The sequence below is a fragment of the Geotrypetes seraphini genome, chromosome 1, assembly GCF_902459505.1.
Source record: "Geotrypetes seraphini chromosome 1, aGeoSer1.1, whole genome shotgun sequence".
In the NCBI taxonomy this organism is placed as follows: Eukaryota; Metazoa; Chordata; class Amphibia; order Gymnophiona; family Dermophiidae; genus Geotrypetes; species Geotrypetes seraphini.
Window position 1 is genome coordinate 242,577,675 of NC_047084.1, and position 12,244 is coordinate 242,589,918.

General features: G+C 38.5%; 1 protein-coding gene across 6 annotated transcripts in view; it reads left to right on the forward strand.

Moving 5' to 3' along the window:
* KCNIP4 (potassium voltage-gated channel interacting protein 4) overlaps positions 1–12,244 on the forward strand; it is a 691,146-nt gene that overhangs the window by 482,237 nt on the left and 196,665 nt on the right. The gene's annotated exons all lie outside the window — the stretch shown is intronic.

Below are 12,244 nucleotides of genomic sequence, written 5' to 3' on the forward strand. Positions count from 1 at the left end.
TTTTCTGTGACCTGTTTGTATGAAAGACAAGTTTTTTTGTTAGCGTTGACTAGCCTTGTTTGGCGAAATGCATCAGGCATGGTTCTTGGGAGCACCTTGAATTAACCTGATTTGAATCTCCTTATTTTCTGCCAATCTTCTTTTGTTTCATTTTGGATTCTTTGGCGGATTGCTTGCCTTGTTGTTTCGTTGCAAGTTAATATACATGGAGTGGAACGTATTAGAGGAGTTACAGATTTGGTTGTTTATACATACATATGGGTTACAGTTGGTTGATGTAGAGTGAGGCAGTTGAGAGGCGTTGTAAACTTGGTTATTAATATAGACTTATATTTTGGATAGTATTACTGCTTTACAAATATTTGAACAGTTCTATATATGCATGGAAAGGGTTCAGAGTTAAAGTCCTGGGTAAGTAGGTGGGAAGGGAAGGAAGGGGGATTTGTTCAGAGATGTTTGGGGGTTGTATAGAAGAAAAACTATGCACTGGTATGCTAATCTTTGTTTTGAATTTAAAAAAAAGAAATACAAGTGGAAATAAAGAAGTAAATAAGAAAACAGATAAATGGGGGCGGGACATGGACGAGGCGGGGTGGGACATGGGCAGGGCATGGGTAAGTTAGGGGCGGGGCAAGGCTAGGGGGGCCCAGTGTACTTGTGTGCCTAGGAGCCCTCGAAGAATTAATCCTGCCCTGGCTGGAGCTCTGGACCCACAAGTGAGGGAGGTGGGCTGGATCCGCTGGACCCAGGAGCGATGAGAAGCTGGGCTGGAGCTGCCGGACCTGTGATGGTGGGATATCAGGGAGCTGTGTGTTTGTCCCTATGCCGGCAGTGAACAGATATTGATTTTACCCGTTCCTGTGGTTTTACTGCAATCACCTGCAGTTAGCCACGAGAACGGGTCACCATGTCAATCTCTAGTTGAGAGTTCCTGAGGTATCAAGGGACCCAGACCATAACAAGAAAACATTTCCCAGATAATAACGCTGCTGCCACCAGCTTGTGTACGTCCAACAATGATTGCTGGGTGTTTATTCTTGGCAGTTTCACGCCTGACACGTCAACATCCATCCATTCGATGGAGCTCAAAACGTGACTCATCAGACAATGCAACCCTCTGCTAAGTGGTGTAAGTCCAATGTCGGTACTCTAGAGCAAATTGCAACCGTTTTATTGCGATGAACCCTCATGAGCATTTTGGTGAAGTCGTCAGCCGTCTGCTCCAGAGCCCCATTTGCAAAAGGGGTTGCTGCAAACTCTAGTGTATTTTTTTTTTTAATATCCATGCAAATTGCAACTCCATCCTTGCACTGTCTTATCATGGGTACTGTACTTATGTGTGTGCCATTCTTTAGTTTTATGAAAGGATTTTTCTACATGTTAAACAGGCTTTACACAGAGAAAAATCATTGGGATTGGGTGAGAGATATTCATATGACAATTTGACAAGAATTTATTCTCAGCATGCAAAGGGATATATATATATATATATATATATATACACGGTATATATATATATATTGGATTGGATTGGATTTATTACATTATATATACTGCTTGTACATGAGTATTAAGCGGTTTACAATACTAATAAATTTGAAATGAGGGTTACATTATCAATCATTAGAAAATCTTCCCTCTCTGTACCAGTTGGCTCAAAATCTAATTATAGTATCCATGTAAGAAGTATTTAAATACATACTAGAGAAATAGGAAGACAACAAAGAGGTATGCTGTGAATACTACAGGCATTCAAAAAGACAACATGAGACTATGCAGACATATGCAGACTATGGCGAGTAATCACATAGGGTTCCATAGTGTTGATGTGTATATACCAGTGTGTATGTGTGTGTATATATATATTTATTTATTTATTTATGATAAAATACTGTCTTATCTTGGGTACAATACTCATGTATTTTATGGTTTTATGAGTCACTGTCCATGAAAAGGATCTAGGTATCATTGTTAAGGATATGTAGAAATCCTCAGCTCAATGTGTGGCAACTGCTAAGAAAGCAAATTTAGGAATTACCAGGAAAGGAATGAAAAACAAAGATAAAAATGTTATAATGCCCTTGTATCGCTCTATGGTACGGCCGCACCTTAAATACTGTGTGCAGTTCTGGTCACCATATCTCAAAAATCATATAGCGGAATTAGAAAAGGTACAGAGAAGGGCTAGGGCTCTTCAGCTTGGAGATGAGATGGCTCAGGGGTGATATGATAGAGGTCTATAAAATAATGAGTGAAGTAGAAAGGGTAGATGTGAATTGTTTGTTCACTCTTTCCAAAAATACTAGGGCTAGAGGACATACGAAGAAGCTACTAAGTAGTAGATTTAAAACAAACTTGAAGAAAATATTTCTTCACAAAATGTGTAATTAAATTCTGGAGTTCATTGCCAGATAATATGGTGAAATCAGTTAGCTTAGCAGGGTTTAAAAAAACATTTGGCTAGTTTCCTAAAAGAGAAGTCCATAGGCCATTATTGAGATGACTTGGGGAAATCCACTGCTTATTCCTAGGATAAGCAGCATAAATTCTGTTGTACTACTTGGGATCTAGCTAGGTACTTGGGACCTGGGTTGGCCACTGTTGGAATCAGGATGCTGGGCTTGATGGACCTTTGATCTGTCCCAGCATGGCAATTCTTATGTTCTTATGAAATAATTTTTCTATATGTTACATATATAGCCATTCCTAGAAGCTTAGTCCGGGTGGAGTAAGGAAGGAGTTGCAATGTGCCTATATATTTAAATAAAAACACCAGTGTTTGCATACAATTTTTTACAGAGCAGGTTACGTGTCCACATCAGCCTTTACAAGTTAATGGAGCTAGTTCTGAGTGTGTTTTATAAAGGAATATATGTGTCTGTTTTGACCTTATAAAACAGACTTACAACAGATGCATTTTGGGATTTCAAACATAAGCCATCATTTTCAAAATGACTCTTGTATTGCTGTCTAGGAAGTAACTTTGGATAAGTGGAGGTTAGACTTAAAACTTTCTTTGGCAAAGAGACTTGCAAAATGGCCTGGACTTCATCCATATAGAAGATTGCCTTTCTTCTTTCCAAAGGGAATTTTAATAACATTCATCTTGACAGCTATGAATAATTATGAGCAGAAAATGTAACAAAAAATAGCAGTAGAAAAATTTATTTTAACATCGTTCTAATCTTCATGTAATTGCCTTGCAAAATAATTCAGCTATGAAATAAGTTACGGTTAACTTGCCCTTATTCACCTTGATGTGTTCTTCTCATCCATATTCCATTGTTCTTATTGCTATGGTAACACCCACCAGTGTCACAAAATTCTATGAGCGTCAGAGCATGTAGTGTTCTGGGTCACGGTAGATATCTCAACCGCAGCTTTTCAAAAGGGGAGCGGTTTTGGGGTGTGATAGCATGTGATGATCTTAAGGTGGCCAAACAGGTTTAAAAGATGATGACGAAAGCTAGGAGGATGCTTGGCTGTATAGGGAGAGGAATGGCCAGTAGGAAAAAAAGAGGTATTAATGCCCCTGTATAAGACTGGTGAGACCTTATTTAGAATATTGTGTACAATTCTGGAGACCACACTTTCAAAAAGATATAAAAGGATGGAGTTTGTCCAGAGAAAGGGTACTAAATTGGTTGATGGACTCTGTCACAAGGCGTACAGGAACAGACTTAAAGTTCTCAATATGTATACTTTGGAGGAAAGGCAGCAGAGGGAGATTTGATAGAGATGTTTAAATACCTATGTGGCATAAATACACATGATGCGAGTCTCTTTTAATTGAAAGGAAACTCCAGAATGAGAGGACATAAAATGAGGTTAAGAGGTGGTAGGCTCAGGAGTAATCTAAGGAAATACTTTTTTACAGAAAGGGTGGTATATGCATGGAATAGTCTCCCAGTAGAGGTGGTGAAGACAAAGACTGTGTCTGAATTCAAGAAAGTGTGGGACAGGCATATGAGATGTCTTAGGGAGAAGAGGAGATAGTGGATGCTGTGGATGGGCAGACTGGATGGGTGGCCTTTATCTGCTGTCATTTTTCTGTGTTAAGCTGCATTTCCATGTTAGTAAAAGGGGGCTTTAGTGTAGCACCTTTTGAAGGTAATCCGTCTATTTTTATGCCAATAAGAGGAATATGTGTGTCTACAGAGAGTTATTGCGGGAACACTTACCATGTTATGTTTTAAAAAGAATTGTATGTTGTTTTTATGTAAAACAGCTGGTAAGTCCCTCCTATCTGTAACCTTCTCTTCAACTGCCAACTCCAGACTCCATCCCTTCTGCCTTGCTGCACCATACGGTGGGCTCCATCTCTGGCAGTGTTCAAGGCCCATTTAAAAGCCCACCTCTTTGAGAGTGCTTTCGACTCCTAACTCCTCTCACCTTGGGTTCTGCATCCCCTACCCTCTATGTCAAGTCTTGTCTGTCCAAGTTAGATTGTAAGCTCTTCCAAGCAGGGACAGTCTATAAATGGCAAAATGTATAGTGCGGCGTACGCCTTTCAGCGCTATATAAGTGATAAGTAGAAGCAGTAATATTGTGTATAGAAATCATACTGTGTATGTTTTTCTGTTCACTGTTTTGATTTAAAGTGGATTATAAATAAACGAAATGAAATTAATCTCCTATTTAGGAGGCACTAAGGGCCAGATTCTATAAACGGCGCCTAACTGGGTAGGCGCTTAGCTAAATGGCACCTACCTCATGTCAATCAAAGTTAGGCGCCTTTTGCATAATTATGCCTAGTGATGCCTAATTCGACTTAGGCTTCTGTAGGCATCATAATGTTAGACACTGGTATATTATTTATTAAAAAATGTATAGACTGCATATAACTTTGCGGTTTCCATATCACATACATAAAATCTTGTTTCCCTGTGATTACCACATATAACATGGACATGTCTAAACAACATCATTAATCATCCCTGTTATAAACAGGAATAGAGCACAAATTCAATCAATTCAGAAATACAATCAAACTTTAAATCATACATTGCTGTCAAAAGAGTTCTAACAGGCAGTTATCAACTTAGCATAAGAAGGCATTGTTTGTTCACTCTTTCCAAAAATACTAGGGCTAGAGGACATGCGAAGAAGCTACTAAGTAGTAGATTTAAAACAAACTTGAAGAAAATATTTCTTCACAAAATGTGTAATTAAATTCTGGAGTTCATTGCCAGATAATATGGTGAAATCAGTTAGCTTAGCAGGGTTTAAAAAAACATTTGGCTAGTTTCCTAAAAGAGAAGTCCATAGGCCATTATTGAGATGACTTGGGGAAATCCACTGCTTATTCCTAGGATAAGCAGCATAAATTCTGTTGTACTACTTGGGATCTAGCTAGGTACTTGGGACCTGGGTTGGCCACTGTTGGAATCAGGATGCTGGGCTTGATGGACCTTTGGGCTGCCCAGCATGACAATTCTTATGTTCTTATGAAATAATTTTTCTATATGTTACATACATAGCCATTCCTAGAAGCTTAGTCCGGGTGGAGTAAGGAAGGAGTTGCAATATGCCTATATATTTAAATAAAAATTGCATACAATTTTTTTCAGAGCAGGTTAGGTGTCCACATCAGCCTTTACAAGTTAATGGAGCTAGTTCTGAGTGGCAAATAATTGAGTTTTCAGCATTTTCTTAAAATTCATCCTCCTCACACAAAACCGCGGGATACCAGGTGAGGCATTCCATAGTTCTACTCCAGCCACAGATATCATTGACGCTCCGATCCTAGAATGCATAGTCAACATTCTACCCTCCAAACTTAATTTCATCCCATTTACATCTCTAAGCTATCTTCTCAGTTTATAGATCTCAAAGAATTCTTGTAAGATCTTTGGGGAAGCTTGATACAGTGTCTGATGTATAAGTGCAACAATCTTGAACTGCACTCTTTGTTGCATTTGTAACCAGTGTAGTTTCTTCAATATAGGAGTTATATGGGTACTCCTTGGAACTCCTGTGATTAATCTTGCAGCGGAGTTGATAAGCATTGGCCTGATATACTGGTGCCTAACACAGACGCCTACTGACCTTTATCTGCTGTCATTGTCTGTTACTAAAGCCAAGTCCTAACTGCATCCCTAACCACACCTACATTTCATGTAGGTGCCAGTAGGCACCTCAGTGTACATGTCTATCATGAGATAGTAGGCACCTACTGAGTTAGGTGTCTACCAGCTATCTAATTTTTTTTAATATTGTTTTTTTTTTCTTGTGCCAATTAACCAATTTTAAAAATTTACTGTTAGGTTCTAACTTGGTAGGCTTCTCAATCTAGGCACCTACTAGTAGGTGCCTTTTATAGAAATGAGGCCTAAGTGCTCCCACATTAACAGTGTGCTCCCATTGCCACACCCTTGCATTGAAGATAACATTTATTATCATACAGAAAGTAATTATGGCCAATAACCAACTGAAAAATAATAAATAAGAACGTATTGTAAATGATATTTAGTAGTAGGGTTTCATTCATACCACATAAATAGAAACTGCTAACATGACACAAATTGTGTATAAAATGAAAGATACAAAAAACGGAGAAAAACAAACCTCATTTGCAAGCAGACGGGACTACACAAGTACCCTAAGCCGCTTGCATCATCACTGATTTGTAAAAAAACTCCATACAGATATATGTGCTTAGCTTTCATTCATATATAACCATATTTATATTTTTTATCTTTTCAATATTCTTTAAACGTAAAATGTGTCAAAAAGGTGAAAGAAATCCCAAACTATCTAAAATATTAGCGAGGGCAACAGCTCAGCTGCAAAATTTCAAGCGGTTTCAACAAACGTGGAATCCAAAGTGATAATGTCAGATATAAAAGAAGTTACTCATCTGAGGGTGCATGAATTGAAAAACCTCTTCTCATATCTGGCTTCTTATCCCGACTGTTTCGCCTCAATTGGCTACTTCAGGGGATTCATCTAATATTTAATTCTCTCCACGCTTCTCACAGAGCAACAGAAGTGGAACTGACTAATATTTTATTAATATTTTAGATAGTTTGGGATTTCTTTCACCTTTATGACACATTTTACGTTTAAAGAATATTGAAAAGATAAAAAATATAAATATGGTTATATATGAATGAAAGCTAAGCACATATATCTATACGGAGTTTTTTTTACAAATCAGTGATGATGCAAGCGGCTTAGGGTACTTGTGTAGTCCCGGCTGCTTGCAATTGAAGTTTGTGTTTCTCTGTTTATTGTATCTTTCATTTTATACACAATTTGTGTCATGTTAGCAATTTCTATATATGTGGTATGAATGAAACCCTACTACTAAATATCATTTACAATACGTTCTTATTTATTATTTTTCTGTTATATACGATTGTATTCCTTGATACATTTAGTTGTACAATAACCAACTGAGCCATAAAAAGAAGTAAGTCAAATTTATTCTCTACAGTGGTAGTTGCTGATAAATAGTGCTCTATTACACGAAGACCGTAGGAAGTTATGGACAGTTGTAGACTTATATTTTTTACAATTTTGGGACACTGTTTTTGGTTTTTCTAATTTTGGGATTGTCATCACATTTTTGTTATCACGAGTTCCGGTCTCAGCAGCAGCAATCTGTTTGACGACATCTCTTCTATACCTACCCCTCCGGAAGCTGCCCAGTGAATGTTTTCATTTTGAGCTAAGTAACAGTTTTACATCTTATATACGTTATGAGTTTGTACATACTTTTGAGATGCTCATAGACTTATTCAAACAGTCAGATTCTCACGAACAATTAGGGCAGGCAGGTGGATGCAATGATGTCTTGATTCAACATCAGATTATGACGCTGTTCTTGAGAGGATTTGGTGTTTTGAACTGAGCATTCACTTTAGAAATATATACTTTTTTTTTTTAAGTTCAAATAATTTTTATTGGTTTTAAATAGAAGACAATAACAATTGGAAAATGATGTACATGAAATCACAAAAATATCTCAGGCGACTTATAACATGCGCATGTAAGGGAGTAAGGAAATAATGGATATCATACAGATAGCAGAACATAAGCAATGTGCAAGAAATGATAAATACATAATACAAATCACAAAAGGTCAATCAGAGCAATAGTCAAGTAGAGGTTTCCATACAGCGTAATATATAGGCAATGAACGAGACTGTTCAGCATATATTTTTTCATATTTACCAGTAAGGCAAAGAGCATTCTACCACATGTGAAAATCTGCATTAGTGAGATCTTTCCAACAATATAGAACTGTCTGTAAGGCTAGTGCAATCATTATGGTAAAGAGGCGTTTCGAGGCTCCAGAGAAGGGAATCAATAAGGCTTGACCCATACCTATGAGAGTGGGGAGTGACAGATTATCAGTGATATGCAGGATATCACATACAGTGTTCCAAACTCTATTCCAGAAGGGCTGAACATGGGAACAAAAAAAGAGTAGATGTTCCAGGGAGCCCTCATGCATGTTACAGGACCAGCAAAGAGAAGATGATTTTGAGTCAATTTTGTGGGATAGTACTGGGGTCCACATAGCTCTGTGTAACACAAAGAAAATAGATTGTAAAAGCGAGGCAGAGCGAATAGATTTGAATAAAATCTTCCAAACCTCCTCCCAGTCAATAGCATCAGAAGGGAGGTTGAGTTTGTAAGTCCATTTAAGCTCCAATTCCATAGGTCCTGAAAAAGCCGCTCCTTGCATAAGTTTATACCACACAGACGCTGTAGGAGCTTCAACAACTGACATATGTAAAAAACTCCGCAGACCAGATTCAATGTTACAAGCAAGAATCGTAGGTATGGAGCTTCGGACGCAGTGTAAGAGTTGCAGCCATCTATAATGTTGGGATCCAGGAAGGCCTTTGTTATCAGAGAGGGTTTGAAAAGATGTCCATTCATCTGAAGTCATAAGATCATGTACAGTCCAAATATCACAGTTTTGCCATTCTCGCCAGACAGAGTTGAGTTTAGAATTGTAAAACGCTCATTGTTCCATATAGGAATCAAAGACGAGGTCTCCCATCTGTTCGGAAATGTTGAGCCAACATTGGTTATGGCAGACTTATACGCCATCAGAATTTTGTCAGAGGTATCTTTTTTAGACAATAGCACACCAGCTTGGAGCTGCAGCCGGTGTTTCCCATACAATGCACGCTCTACAGAAATCCAAGCTGGTGAGTCAGAATCTCTGTCAGCATGATAATGCCCTGCAGCCCATTGTCTCATGATAAACGCATTATGATAATGAGGAAATATATACTTTTAATTTGAGGAGTTGCTTGTTTTATATATATATATATATATATATATATATATATATATAAATTTATTTTGATATACATTTTTTCAATTTTGATAGTTGTGATTTTACTTCTGAAATTCAGAATTATTTATTTTACAGCTGATCTCCCAGTCAGTTTTTCCTTGGTGTATTAGAAAAATGTCTAAGTCATAAGGCTACCTTAGTTCCATCTACACCACACTTCTAACACACCCCCTTGAGATTTAGATGATCTGTAGATGAACAGCATAGAAATCCATTTAGAAAACAGATTTCAAAAATAGCAAATTGGAAGGGTTTGGCGAGAAAAACGTTTATCTGACCCATTTATGCCACTTTTTGACATTCTTCTTTTTTGAAAATGAGCCCCATAATGTGCTAGCTAACTCTTCCATGCCCACCCCACCCATGTTACACCCCTGATGCCAAAAGCACTTAATATCTGGTTTATCATGTGTTAACTGCAACAATAGTGCTACCAGTCTACCAGAAGTCAGATGCACGTGCAAATTAATTAGCTAAGCCATTAACAATCAATTATTGGTTAATAATAGGCACTAGTTTGCACTTACACATGTATCTTCCTATGAAAATTGTATACCATAGCACACCAAAAGTGTCTCATGTGCTAACTAAAATGGGGCATGCCTATGGGAGGGTCATGGGTGGGTCAGTTAAAAATTTAGGTGCAGTGTTTTAGAATTCTTGGGTTGCACACCCAGCTTGCAGGCTAGGATTTAATGTACAGCACCACGTACTCCTTTCAGCGCTATAGAAATGATAATAGTAATAGTCTCAGTCACCATCAAACAAAGACAGACATAGGGCTGCGAGACATGGATACTCAAGAAAGCAAATAGAAGACAAATCAACACCTTCGAGCTGTGGTGCTGGAGAAGACTTCTACGAATCCCATGAACAGCTAGGATCACCAACAAAGATGATCTTATATACCCAGAGTTGTCCCTGAAAGGCAACATTACCAGACAGAAACTGACCTATTTTGGACATGTGATGAGGGCAAATTCACTAGAAAAGGAGGTGCTACTTGGAATGGAAGCGAGGGATACCAAAGGCCCATTGGCTGGATACCATCAAGAATGACACAGGAATGAACAAGCAATTGAAAGAAGCTGTGGAAAACAAAGAAGCATGGCGAGGACTGACCTAGAGAGTATCCATTACAAAAGTTATACAGTATTACTTAAATGTCTCTAAAGAGGATAAAGAGAAAGTGGATGAACATCCAGAAGAACTTGATCTTACTGGAATGTTGGAATCGTCACAGGTAGAAATTATGACTAGAGCCACTTTGTTGGTAACTTTTGTTTTTCAAGACAAAGAAGCAATTCTATGTCTATTCTACAGGACTGATAATGTTGAATTTTATGGACTCAAAATTTCAATTTTTCCTGATGTACCGAAATGGACACAAGTCAGGCTTAAGAAATTCATGGCTTATTGTCAATCTGTTCTAAATTTAGGAGCAACCTTTCAATTACGTTTCCTCTGTAAATGTTGCATTACATATCAAGCTGATAGATATATTTTTTATGAACCTGATCAGTTACAATTTTTTCTTGAAGGTTAAGCAACTATGAGAACTCCAGAGACTTCCGTCGAAATTGCTAATCAGGCCATGTAATTGAATCCAACTATGCTCTGTAATTTGATTTAACTTAGAATTTCCTGAATCCAACTTCCCTTGGATGTGATTGATCTCCTCTCTTTAATGTGGACTTTACTCATTATTACTTTGTGTGTTATATTATGTTGATTATATTTCTTTATTGGATTATTATATTTCTTTTCAAGTGATATACTCTTAACTTGTAAAAAGAATATAAATAAATAAATAAATAAAAAGAATGACACAGGAATGAACAAGCAATTGTGGAAAACAAAGAAGCATGGTAAAGACTGACCTAGAGAGTATCCAATGGTCGGATACGACTGAGTGGATAGTAGTAGTAGTATACCAGGTTCTAGCAGGCATAAATCTTAGTGCCCAAAGCTGGATGTGGGAATCAGCATTAAGACCTGATTCTGCAAAGGATGCCGATCTCAGCAGCCACCTAAGAAGCAGTCGCCAATCGCATGTCAATCACACATCAGCATCCTTTAGAGAATCACATCTTTTTTTCCCTAACATACGCTTTAAATGTAGGCCAGCATTTTACAGGCCCAAATTTAAGGCATCTATCTAGCGCCTATGGAGACACATAGGGATGCTTATGGACGCCCAAAGCCACTTCCAGTGGAAACCAAGTCCATGCCAGCCTTGGGCATTGGTAGGTGTGCATAGACACCTCCATAGGCACAAGTCACATGCATATGTTGTAGGTGTCCTTTGCAGCATGGATTTATTTTTTTTATGTGTGTCCTGATTAGCTGGTGAGACAGCAGTAGGATGTCTACTGCTACCTACAATTGGAAACATAGAAACATAGAAATAGATGGCAGATAAGGGCCACGGCCCATCAAGTCTGCCCACTCTAATGACCCTCCCTATCTATCTTTGCGGATAGATCCCACATGTCTATCCCATCTGGCTTTAAAATCTGGCATGCTGCTGGCCTCAATAACCTGGAGTGGAAGACTATTCCAGCGATCAACCACCCTTTCAGTGAAGAAGAACTTCCTAGTGTCACCGTGCAGTTTCCCGCCCCTGATTTTCCACGGATGCCCCCTTGTTGCCGCGGGACCCTTGAAAAAGAAGATATCTTCCTCCACCTCGATGCGGCCCGTGGGATACTTGAATGTCTCGATCATATCTCCCTTTTCTCTACGTTCCTCGAGTGAGTAGAGCTGCAACTTCCCTAACCGCTCCTCGTATGGGAGCTCCTTGAGTCCCGAGACCATCCTGGTGGCCATTCTCTGGACCAATTCCAATCTCAGCACATCCTTGCGGTAATGCGGCCTCCAGAATTGCACACAGTACTCCAGGTGCGGTCTCACCATGGATCTATA